The sequence below is a fragment of the Sinohyriopsis cumingii genome, chromosome 10 (genome assembly GCF_028554795.1).
Source record: "Sinohyriopsis cumingii isolate HCF-2022 chromosome 10, ASM2855479v2, whole genome shotgun sequence".
Taxonomy (NCBI): Eukaryota; Metazoa; Mollusca; class Bivalvia; order Unionida; family Unionidae; genus Sinohyriopsis; species Sinohyriopsis cumingii.
The window spans coordinates 68,143,622-68,156,468 of record NC_142970.1 but is presented as its reverse complement, the minus strand read 5'-3'; positions in this window follow the sequence as shown (position 1 = coordinate 68,156,468).

The following is a 12,847-nucleotide window of genomic DNA, read 5'->3' as shown; positions in this document are numbered from 1 at the left end:
TTGTAGACAAAGCTTTTATTTAGCAACGCCACCCCCACCCTACCTAAAATCGCTCTTCCATTAATACACGGTGTACTAAGTTAAACTATGTAGTAAAACGCAGATGTTGCTGAAGAAGAAAATGTTAGTTCTAAGCTGATGCTATAAAATATAAGGCACCTCTTTTAAGTTACCAGGTGTTTAGTATAATTCACTGATCACAGGTCAACTTTAAGTTCTTCCTTAACTGTGATGATATTAAATAGCAGACAAATATCATGTTAAATGACACAGTTGCATTGAAATGCATTCCATATTAATATGAAAACTACAAAACTTGTATTGTCATGTTGGTGTTCTTGAGGACGCTTTCGTACACTAACCTCTCATAAAATTGATGTTCATCCCGTGAACAAATTAGCATAATATATTCTTTATGATTTGTGTTTCTCGTGTGAAAAATGAACATAATTGCTTCCGACAGAAGATTATAAAATGTATGGCAACATGTTTATGAAAAATGAACCAGAAATGCCGAAGTGATAAAAAAATTAATTTATAAATATTGAAATTTTACATATGATTCAGTGCAAACTATTTTGTTGACTCAATCGACAAGTGTCTTATTGCTCAAACAACCAAAACCACACGGAAAAGTACTCGATTAGGTACATATTTATGACTAGCTGTCTGTTTTGACCATTAAATTGTCGGCGAAAGGTAAATAATAGCAGCTGCGCTGGGCCAAGATTTCCAATAAATCATACTTTTATGTAAATAAATTCACGTGCAAGTTAATTTAAAATCAGAGAGTTACTATCATCAGGAAGATTTTAATGAAACTAGTACAGAATCAAGACCAATTTTCAATGTAGATATCTAAATTTTAAACTAGAAAATGTATAATTTTGAATGGATCGTTAAGATGTTCATTTACCTGTATCCAACTTTTTTGCTATGAATGAAGAGGACATATTTTAAAAACAATCTGAAACTCGCCTGCTTCGTACGTCGATGCGTCTGCAGGGAAAGTATAAAACTTAGATAGCTGGAAATAGTCTCTACCGATGTGAAGCTTCCATTCGCGTGTTTTTTGAGGGTCTGTCTGTAAAGTGTAGAAATGTTCGTGTTCCTGTTTAGGAACGATAACAAATGAAAGCAAAACACATGGCACTCATACAGAATGATTTCTATTCTCATCAAGATAGGAATAAACTCTGCCATTTAGTCAGAATCACACAAACTGAAAGTTTTAGGTTTTCTTATCTCCAAGCTTTTTTGTAAAAGCGTCTTGGATATTGTGGTACACACCGTATGTCCGTACATATGTCCATTTAAAAATATCCTCCTCAACCGTTATGGAAATCCAAGAAACTTTGTAGACATGTTGCCTATGTCGTAACTCTGGGGAGGGGTTAGGGGGGTAATTATTGGCTACCGCGCCCTCGGAACCTTGGAGAGGTGTGTGTGTGTGTGTGTGTGTGTGTGTGTTAAAGGTCAAACGTACTAAATGTGAGTATCACGTTCAAATGTTTTTTGACAGAACTGTTTATATTCAGCCATGGCATAAACAATAATATTACATTGGTGACGCATTTTGCACGATGTCCCTGCGCATTGTTGGTGGCTGGAGGTGTGAAAGGACTTTGAAATATACAGTGGAAATCACTGTGATGGTAAACCATTGCTTATCTTTGTCATTACATTAAGGCTGTCACATCTGAAAATCTGTCATTCATACTATTTCTCCTACAAAACGATTTGATGTTTGGAGATAAGTATGTCTGCCTGAAAATGTAATATTATTCACAGGGGTATCTTTGAGGCATGACCAAGTCACTATTGTGTACTTGAAAAATGTTTACAGGATGCTTACAGGAGTGCACTTCGTGTCGCAAACACAAAGTCTTTATGAGTCCGATATACCACTCTGTACCGCAGCAATTTTCAATTCGACGAGGAATAGAGTGTTAACGAGAAATATAAAAGAAACAAAGAAACATGAAATAAACAATGCTCAGTAACCTAACGATAAATGTTTGTTTTGATTATGCGTGTAGTAACTGTATGTTCGTCCGTTGTTAACGGAAGTACTATGCTTGTAGACGTATGTATGTATGTATGTGTGTGTGTGTGTGTGTGTGTGTGTGTGTGTGTGTTATTGCATACAGACCTTAGAACATGTTCAGGATCCGAAAAACGGCGTATGTATGTATGCATGTATGTATGTATGTATGTATGTATGTAAGTATGTATGTATGTATGTATGTATGTATGTATGTATGCATGTATATATGTATGTATGTATGTATGTATGTATGTATGTATGTATGTATGTATGTATGTATGTATGTATGTTGTGGGGTCTAACGCCATTTCTCAGCACACGATAGGCTATGCATGGCGGCCAGTATTAATGGTGAATGAAGAACCCGTGAAAACCCCGGGAAGAACCACTGACCCACGAGAAGCTACTGGCAAGCTTTCTTATATATCCACATTGGCTATGTATGTATGTATGCATGTGTATGTATGTATGTATGTATGTATGTATGTATGTATGTATGTATGTATGTATGTATGTATGTATGTGTGTGTGTGTGTGTGTGCATTACAGGTAGGTAGGTAGGTAGGTAGGCAGGCAAGCAGGTAAGAAGGTAGGTAAGTTAGTAGAGACGTAGGTTGACATGTAGATCTTGCATATACAAGAATATACATAAACAGTGCAATCCAGCAAAATCAGCTAAGAGATTGTTTGGATAGTATTACTCTTCATATGTGCTATGAAACAAAATACAAATAATATTCTCCAACAAAAGTGTTCGAGAATACTTCAAAATGTCCTTTATTCAAAATGTATCGCCATAACATGACATCTTAGTCACGATTCCTTTACAAGAACGTTGACCCGCCGCTAAAAAAAGAATTCATTTATAAAGGATTGTTTTCTAACAACGTACTGTATGTAACACACCTCCATGAGATACGTACCAAATTAAAGTGCGATCTTTGTTGTTAAGCATTCAGTCAAAACAAACAGTTATTATCGCCCTAAACCGTGACATTTCAGATCTCGCAAACGTAATTTCCTTTTTTGTTCATTCCGTTATTTTTTTTCACTATTGACCGACAAAATCATTATTTTGTTCCGTAAATTTTCATACAAAAGTTGATTTTTGGTATCATTATTTTCTCTCAAGTGTTAATAACAAATAATTTCATTATGATAATAAAATCTTCGCATTTTAATATTAAAAAAAATACGGTAAGACTGCTTTCACAACAAGACGGCTTTGATTGGGATATAACATAATGCCTCGTTGTTGGCGCTGATCCTGAACCAGTCTGGAAACCATGTTCTACTAAAATCACATAATCGAAAAGATGAAAACTACGGGCCAAAAAATGAACTCGTCAACACAATATGTAAAAGTGATATCTTAAGCTTCTCTTGAATAAAATATTTTGCACACACACAGATATATATATATATATATATATATATATATATATATATATATATATATATATATATATATATATTGAAAACAGCCTTGATGTATAGCTATATAATCCAAAATGTCATCGAATGAATTTACAATAATCCCAAATAGTCATTTTTACAATAATCCCAAATAGTCATTTAGTCTGAAAATTAAATAGCACTTTGTAATTCCAGTGAATAATTTTAATAAATAACTACTAAGCTCAACTGCCACTCGAACAAGCACACTTAATCCTTTTTGGGGTTTTAAGTCTTCATAAAAGTTGACAAAGCGATGACAAATTTAAAAATACTCGCATCCAGTTCTTAATTGGCCTTTAACTTGTAAAACTGAGGTTACTCCCCCGTGGCATCAGTGCCCTCTATGGCTTGATCAGATGACCAATATGGTGCGTATAATCTCGTACATTTCCGGAAGATGTTTTAAAGTACATTTAAAACGATTTGGGCTTCTGTCGTTATATATGTGTGCAGTTTTGTAACGTAAAACACATGCTTCTTATTGGGGCGCTTGTTTCAACATGTTTCGTGTTTGTAATTACAATAATTACAGTAATGTAATACATGTACTCGGACAATTAGATTCAACCATGCGTTGTTTTTGATGTGCTCATCTGAAATCGTATGGTCCAAATACATAGTGTAGTCATCAAACAGGCACAAACTCTAATGGATTAGACGGGTTCGAGCCTCCTCTGCAGCCTGGAGAGTGCAAAAAAAAAAAAATGTTTTCATAGCCCTGTTGTAATATACCTTTATTTATATCGACGAGCTATAGAAATGCAGCACGTACTCAAGATATGGTAACATGGACCAGAAATAATATTTGAGAAGGCAGATTTAAAATAAAACGTTTGCCTCAAGTGACCTAGCTGTTTGGCAGTAGGCTCTATTCTCTAAAGGCTAAGGCCATAGTGAAAGCCTCGTTTTGGTGGATTAGCGGTTGGGTCTCAGCCTGACTCATTTCCCATCTCAGGGGCTGGGACTATCCGAGACCTTTAAAATAATGTCATGCTCCAGGCAGCCTCTACTAAGTCACATGGTTTCATCATACAGATTAATAATGTACTTATTTATACTGACAGTCCTAATATAAAACCTTTCTGGTCATACAAACAAAACTTTTAAATATTAGTGGTTTGAATCTAATGTGAGCTTCAATGTCTAACCGTCTTTACTCTTTCAAGCGTGTAACCGCAAACCATGTTATTAATGGGTCGCTTACTTAATTGAAAGCAAGGTGTTCACATGATATTGCAGCAATAAAAACAATATGTAACATTTTGTTGGCTAGGTTGTGGGACGATTTTAGTTTATGAAGAAATGTTGAGAAAAGGGTATGATACTTCGCGCAGACATGGTTCTTCAAGGCAAATAATTCACTTATTTATTTAAAACACGCGCTTGATTGAAACTTGGAAGCAAACTCCTGTGTGGAGAAAACTTGGTGAGTATTGTGGCACGCATATGACAGACTTCAGAAGAGACCTCGCGTCCATCCATATTGGAAGTGGAGTCATTCTGAGATATATGCGAGTTTTGGTGGTAATCACAAAGATTGAAACATAAAGAGAGCAGAAAACAGAGCAAGGAAACAGTTTCAAGTCCTTTGTGAGCTTCATTCAAATTAAAATCGTGTACAGAATAGGGATTGCATGTATAGAACTTAATGTAAGCACTGCATAATATAATCCGATTAAATAAGAGGGATTATAGGTATAAAACTTAACGTAACGGCAGCAAATTAAATATATTAGAGATTACAGTTAGCATGTAGAACGCTTGACCTAAACAACAATACGCATTATACTTTTGAGCGAGCTACTCCAGAGAGGGCAGATAACTCCGAGTGAATATGACACACTGATCGTGCTCTATGCAACTGCAGCAATTGAAACACTTCTGGCAACCATACTGTGGGAAAGACGAAAACTTGTCTCGCGGTCAGTTTGGCTCCCCACCCACCACCCGTCGCCGAATCGGCGAGCGGGTGCGGCAGCCTAAGACAGTGCTTGAGGCACGGCTAGAGCAGCAGCAGCATATCGCTCTAACCGATGACGTCTTACATAGAATTATTGAGGAGTATTCATGATCTCAGACTCAGACCTATTCCACCACACCGTCAAATTGGCAAGCGATGGCAACTGCTTGATTTTGCAGAGCGACATGGTTGAGTCAACGAGGATGTGAAGGACTATCGCGCCACTGTCTGAAAAGCACGAGCCTGATACACTAATGTTTCGGCAGTGCTTGATGCTATGGCGCCTTGGATACAAAATATTCTCTCGAGGAACATTAATGGACAACATTTTAGCCTGATCCCAATGGTACAGATGCAAACTGCCATGTCTGGTATAAAAAAAAAACAATGCTAAGGATAAAGGAGATGAGATGACAACCAAAAAGGTGACGGCTTGGTCTATTACCAACACCGTTGTTGTACTGCATAGCGATAAGATCGAGCTTAAACTAGTGACTTGATACTAAGAAATATCGAAAATGACACGCGTGAGGGTTTTGGATGGGAATTTTCCCTCTGTCATGCGCTCGATCTAAGTGTGTTACAGTATCGTCCGTTTCCAGGTACAGCACCAAAGTTACAAACATGAAAAAACAAGGACAGTCGCTGTTTTGAGTGGTATATTCTGTCGGTTCTATACGCAGAAGACAACAAAGACATTTCCAGAGTAAGCAAGTAACGCCAAAACTTAGGTCAGATTGACTTTATAGGCGCTGGCTTTCCTGTCAATGCTAGTGATATTGCGAAGTTTGAGCCAATCAAACGAAATGTGCTCGGTTAATTGTCTTAAGACGGAAAATGACCTATATCCGCTATGTGATAACGAGGAAGTCATGCATCAAACTTTGGACCCCAAGCCGTATGCAGGAAACACAGGAATAAGAAGCAGCACTGTTGCTGCTGCTGCCTAAACGTATTCAGCCTGAACGACCTAATGGGAGACAACCACAGACTGCCGCGATACAAGCGAAAAAAATTACAGCGAGTGTTCTTAACCAAGGACGGCAAGAACACGAAATCTTCCAAACTCACTATAGATAAATGCATGACTTTGTAGAGCTTAACGTTCCTGTCGAAGGCCCTGCCAACAATCCAGATAAAAGCATCACCCCTAACATTACTGACCATGTAGGAGATATAGTCATATGCTGTGACCCAATAAACCAGTTTAATACCGAGGTAATGAGGCTCTGTCTACTTTCATCTAGAGCCTCGAACGTAAATTGGTGGAGAACCAAGAGGTGTTATGGGAATGTTGTTAAGACGACCTACCCGCCGAAGATGAAACCATATTTATCACCATCGATCCGTTCTTCGATTATACTGAGGATGTAAGCGAATTGGAAGATCGCCTGGGTAGTTTGAGTTGTGCATACCTAGCAGTACTGAAAGTCAAAATTCGATGAAGGTACGAAGAATTCTATAAAGTAAATGACCTGAAAATGGACATATTTGAATCCATACTTAGAGGTCAGGAACGGAATATTGCATGTCAGAGTTAAATATGATTCCAAGGGGAAAAGGCTCCATACAAGCTGGGCTCGATTAAACTCTGGCGTAGCATAGACATGAACATATATCGTATGAATGGTGTAGAGAGATGACCGAAGAGAGTTTTTTGTTGTTGTTGTAGGGTTTAACGCCATTTTTCAGCACGCGATAGGTTATACATGGCGGCCAGTATTAATGGTGGAGGAAGAAACCGGGAAATCCCCGGAAAGAACCACCGACCCTCGAGAAGCTACTGGCAAGCTTTCTCACATATCCACATTGGCCGAATCCGAGACTCGAACCCACGCAGACAGAGGTGAGATGGCAGTGATCCGTAACGGTGAGCGCTTTAGACCACTCGGCCACTCGGGGCCCCCCGAAGAGAGTAAGTAATATGACCGCACAAAAAAATATTAAATATACAGGAAGAGATCCCAATTGAAACAAAAGAGGCTGCGTGATCCGACTAAGAATAGATAACAAAACATTCTAGGAAGCGGTAGTACAGGAACCTAGAAGACTAAATATTGCAAGATATCTTTAGTTTTAATGCGGCGTTTCAAAAGGATGCGTGAAGAGCTTCTAAAAATACACTTCTGACCTTGCAGAACAAGATAACTACATCGATGTAGAAAATAAAAGCTGACCCGAATATCTAAAGAAGAAAGAGAAAGAATGAATCAGGAGATACGAGATCGTATCAAGACATAGAAGACGTATACTGCCTGCGGCTAGGGGCTGCTAGCATTAACGGAGGTAACATTTGCATCCAGTTTAACGGGATCAGGGAGACCATCAACATAATCCTCCAGGAAGGTACAACACACTTTCCCGCGCACAGGTAATCATTGTTTACTCGCTTTTTAGGCCGTTGGGATCCAGCATGAATACCATCGTACTTTCATAATTGCGGTCATAGATGAGGTATGCACACCATCAGACCCAACGCCTAAATCAGAACACCACTGCACCCATCCTTCGTGGCCATGGTTGTGAAACGAATGGGTTAAAAAAAAGAAACTGAAGCCACGGGTTGGATGTTAAAACTGCTTGCAAATAAATGCCCCAACGGCTTTGCCAGGACTTATAGGTTCAATCATATCACTCTTGCTGAGGACCGCTAGCAAAGCAATCACCAGAAACCTCGTGATCCTTGTCACCATGATAGGCGTCGCATGTTTCTCCGCTCTCGCTATTAAATATACGAGAAAGCTATGACTTCAGCAGACAAACCCCCCATATCAACACTTCCCACGACAACGGTCCTTTTATTGGCTTCGTGATCTTCTGATTTTTAACAAATGATCTTTTTGCCTAGTGCTTGTACGAGTGCTAGTTTGTGCCATTGCTGTGGCCTACCCAGGCGGATCGAAGACCACTACTTCACGCTTCGTCTTCTGATGCTGTTGCGCTCTGATTCAGATATTTATCATAACACTTGTTCTGGTAACTCAGCTATCCAAGTCCCACACGATTTCTTCCTAAAAGTTGAATTTGAGGCTCAAACCTCCTTAAGGGCTGAAGCTGAACAGCCGCCCGCCATCTACAAAAAGTAGATGCGTGTCGCCAGTATGCTAGATAAATCGACAACGCTATTAAAACTGTCTCTGATTACCATTATGGCGAATATTTGCAACAATCGCTTCCGCCCCAGTAGTAATACCACATGAGGTTGCAGCCACTGGGTGCGGGCTTATCTTCTGCATTGGACGGCAACTGTCCCTGAAGGCCCAGAAAGATGATGAAATCATCATTCTGGATGAAGCAAAGCTCAAGACCATTTTACACCACATATCCCACGTGCTAAGCGACAATAACCGATGATGAATTTAAACTTATCCCCGATGGATTCGATAATATACGGACATGAAACACAAAATAAGGACTGGGTCACACAAGAAATAAACTACGATTGTCACCGCCGAGGTGGCAAAAAGTGAAGTGATAGCCCGAAGAAAAGTGAAAAGACGCAAAGAAATTATAAAAGGTCAAACTGGAAATTCTCAACAAGCAGTGTTTGGTCTGCGAAAACAGCTGAAACAGCGAAAACGGCTTATAAATAGGGCCATCAGAACGGTTGAAACGTTTCCTTTCTTGTTTTGGCTCAAGAAATAAGTATGAGGCCCATCTCCAGCATACCATCACCACATGATGTATTGTGCTCACCGTATCGCCTGCTCTGCGGCAAATATACCTTTGCCCTTTTAATGCCGTTTATATACACTATGGGATTACAAGAGGGTCCAACGGCATATATTCACGCTGCAGCTGCTTTGCCAGAAACACCGGATCAATTGCTAGACATGGCGTGACTTGTGGCATAGAATATAGTGCATTTCCTTGTTTTCGCAACAAAACGTCTTTCTCATCCACCGCCAAACCTGTACGCCCCTCGGGTTGATATATGATTGAGAGAGGATATTGGATATTTCCAAACAGTCTGCTGGTTAGAACGTTTGTATTACTTTCTGGATTATATTATTATTCTGCAGTAAACAGCACCTATTCTATTGAGCAATAAAAGTCTCACGTGTCATCTCATCCTTCCATATCTTTTTTTTTTGCCTACTGCAGCAGGACGTGCGCCACCACGATTAGTCTGAGCAGTTTAACTTGTTGCCCCAATCACTATCACAAACACAGTTCCCATAACAGTAAGTGGTGCAACTGTCAATACAGTCAGCACTGATGCATTAAAAATAAAGTAGCCCATACGTATTTTTTTTCTCACCAATGGGAAGCTTCTTAATCGTAACAGATAAATGCGTTAAACATGTGAAACGTCATGTGAACAAATTACATTCAATCAGAGAGTTATTCATTAACTAGCATTATTCATATGTGCTTGCGGTTACACTCTGGGGCCCTGTGTGGCCGAGTGGTCTAAAGCGCTCTCCGTCACGGATCACTGGCATCTCACCTGTCTGCGTGGGATCGAGTCTCGGACTCGGCCAATGTTGATGTGAGAAAGCTTCTCGTGGGTCGGTGGTTCTTTCTGGGGTTTTCCAGCGTTCTTCCTCCACCATTAATACTGGCCGCCATTTATAGCCTATCTTGTACTGAGAAAAAAAAATGGCGTTAAACCATATAACAACTGTTACACTCTTGACATGGTAAATGGAGATTTTCCTGTAGAAGTTCACAACACGTAAAAAGGTATATTTAGATAAGTTATATTTAGATAACCACCATTATTTAAAATCATCAGTTGTGCTGAGTTCAGTTAGGAACAGCAGTGTATATAAGTATAATATACACCTGCATAATAAAATAATGTAGCCTAATGGGGAATACCTGGAGCAAGACAGCACTTTAAAGGTGTCTGATGTCCCCCGCTTCCCTGAAAAAGGCGCTGAGGCCAAACCACTAAATCACTCGAGACAAAACCAACTTTCTCCAGTTTGACCCCAGCCCCTGAAGGTGCAAGGACCAAATTGTTAGATCACATAAGGCAGAACCCAAAATTACATTTTTGCCGTAAAACCCCAAACCAACTGCTTTATGCAATTTTGGACCAATGAAAAAGTGGTGTGAGCCAGAGATAATTGATTTGCAATAAAGTTTAAAGTCATTTGATAATTAAGGAATTCAATAGATAAGTTCTGAGATGCTACACCATACGTAAAAAGTTTGGGCATTACACTTAAACAAATCTTAAGATGTATGCAAGATGAGAGGGATACAAAAAGAGATAGATACATACATTCACGCTTCAGCTATTTCGCCAAGCTAGAAAGCTAATTTAAGATTTTCAAGCCAAATAAACCAAAAACCATTACACTACTGTATGTTCATTTAAAGGCAGTGTTTTAGTGACGTCACAAGCTATTATTTGTTGTTGCTTACGACTGTTTCGTTGATGCGGCCAATGACCATGTTTAGAGGATTACGCACCACGATTGTGACAAAAAGTCCAGTCAATGTGCCTAATTAATTAATCCACTTGCATTATATTGGGACAATTTATAGATATTTACTTTCTCCCAAATAACTTTCATACATCTTCTCTAACGTAGTACTAAACTCACATTTTTTAAAATCAGTATAAGAATCATTTAATGGGGGGATGGGGAGGAATCGCTGATCTTTCTTCGGGTCACGATTTGTTTGCTGTTAACTCAAGACGATCAGATTTTTCAATATTATAATGCATAATAATAGTTATTTTACAAATCAGAAAAAGAATACCGTTTCAGACGTTCTGTTGCCCAGATATTGTTTCAATAAATATCCCAGCAGTAGTGAAGTGGGGCACTAGAGCGTCAATGGGACTTAGCATTAAAAACACCCCCTGGGCAAATATAGCGTCAAGGGAAATTTAACATGGAGAAAAATCGTGGGCAAATATAGCGTCAAGGGAATTGAACATGGAGAAGAATCGTGGGTAACTCTAGCGTCAAGGGGAATTGAACATGGAGAAAAATCGTGGGCAACTCTAGCGTCAAGGGGAATTGAACATGGGGGAATAAAATGTGGGTCTATCTAGGGACAAGGGGAATTGAACATGGGATTTTTTTTAAAAATTTTTTTTTAAAATTTAAAAAAAGGGGTAGGCAATTTGAAAAGTCATTCTCTTTTCGAGAAATATGGGTGGCCCTGAAAAGGGCCTTTGGCTTTCTTCTGCTTCTTCTTCTATTTCCTCCATTTCCTCATCCAGCCCCTAATCTTTCCCCAAATTCCTTTGTTCTTCCTCTTTTCTTTTTCAGGTAACCAGTCTGGGTGACCCATAGCCCTGAACTTCTCTTGTATCTTGATCCAATTTTGATTGACTTTGTCAAAGGCCTCTTTCTTCTTTATTGTTTCCTTATCCTGTTTTTCTTGACTCCATTTTTCTTTTATCTTTTTCACCTCTTCAGTCATCACTTGTTTCATTATTTCTTCTCCTTTTTTCAACCTGTTCAGTCCCCTCTTCATATGTGACAACTCCGTCTAATACACTATATGTTCTAGGAAGCACCGGACTTGGATGATATAATCCAGTGCTTCCTTTAAACTCCCCACTCTTACATAAGGTGGGTCAATAAATCCTCTTGATTTGTTGACTTCATCTTCTATCATTCCTTCTATTATATGTCTGGCGGTCTTTATATGTTCGACTTGACTGGTTACCAAGTGTTCTTTATCTTCATACTCCCATTCCTTTTGTATCCTTTCTATAGCATATTCTGCATCTATTATCCAGAAATAGATATGCCTCAATTGATTAAATAAATCAGTCACTTGCGTCATCTTGTCTAGATTATTCTTTGTAGAATGGTTTGAACGACGAATACTGTGGGTTCTTATACGAAAAGCGCGGACGTGAAGGAAAACATCCCCCTAAAAAACATAAAATTGATCTTACCTAGATCATGACCAAACATCGCGCGGACGTGAAGGAAAACATCCCCTACTTTTCTCATTTCATGTAATATACTATCCACATAAGTGAAGCAACATTTAACAAACCCCAAATCTACTATTTACACACGCAAATCATTAAAACTAAATCCATAATCTACTATCCACACAATCGTACGTGAGCCGTTACAAAACCCAAACTATACTCTCCACATACGCTAAGAAACAATAAAGAAACCCATAATCTACTATTCACACCAACGTACGTGAGCAGTTACAAACACAAGCACAAACACACAAACACATACACTCGCACTATGAAAAAAGAGTTAGTGTTTATATTCACACTACTCTACCTACACACATTGGCAAATTGATGGTTATTTCTTTTCTAGAGTATTGGGTAGCCCTGAAAAGGGCTGTTGGTTTTTTTTGAACTCCAGATGCACCTATCTAATGATGGCATCTTCCTGGCCTGGCGCCACACACGCATCTTCTTCCCCAGTCTCCTT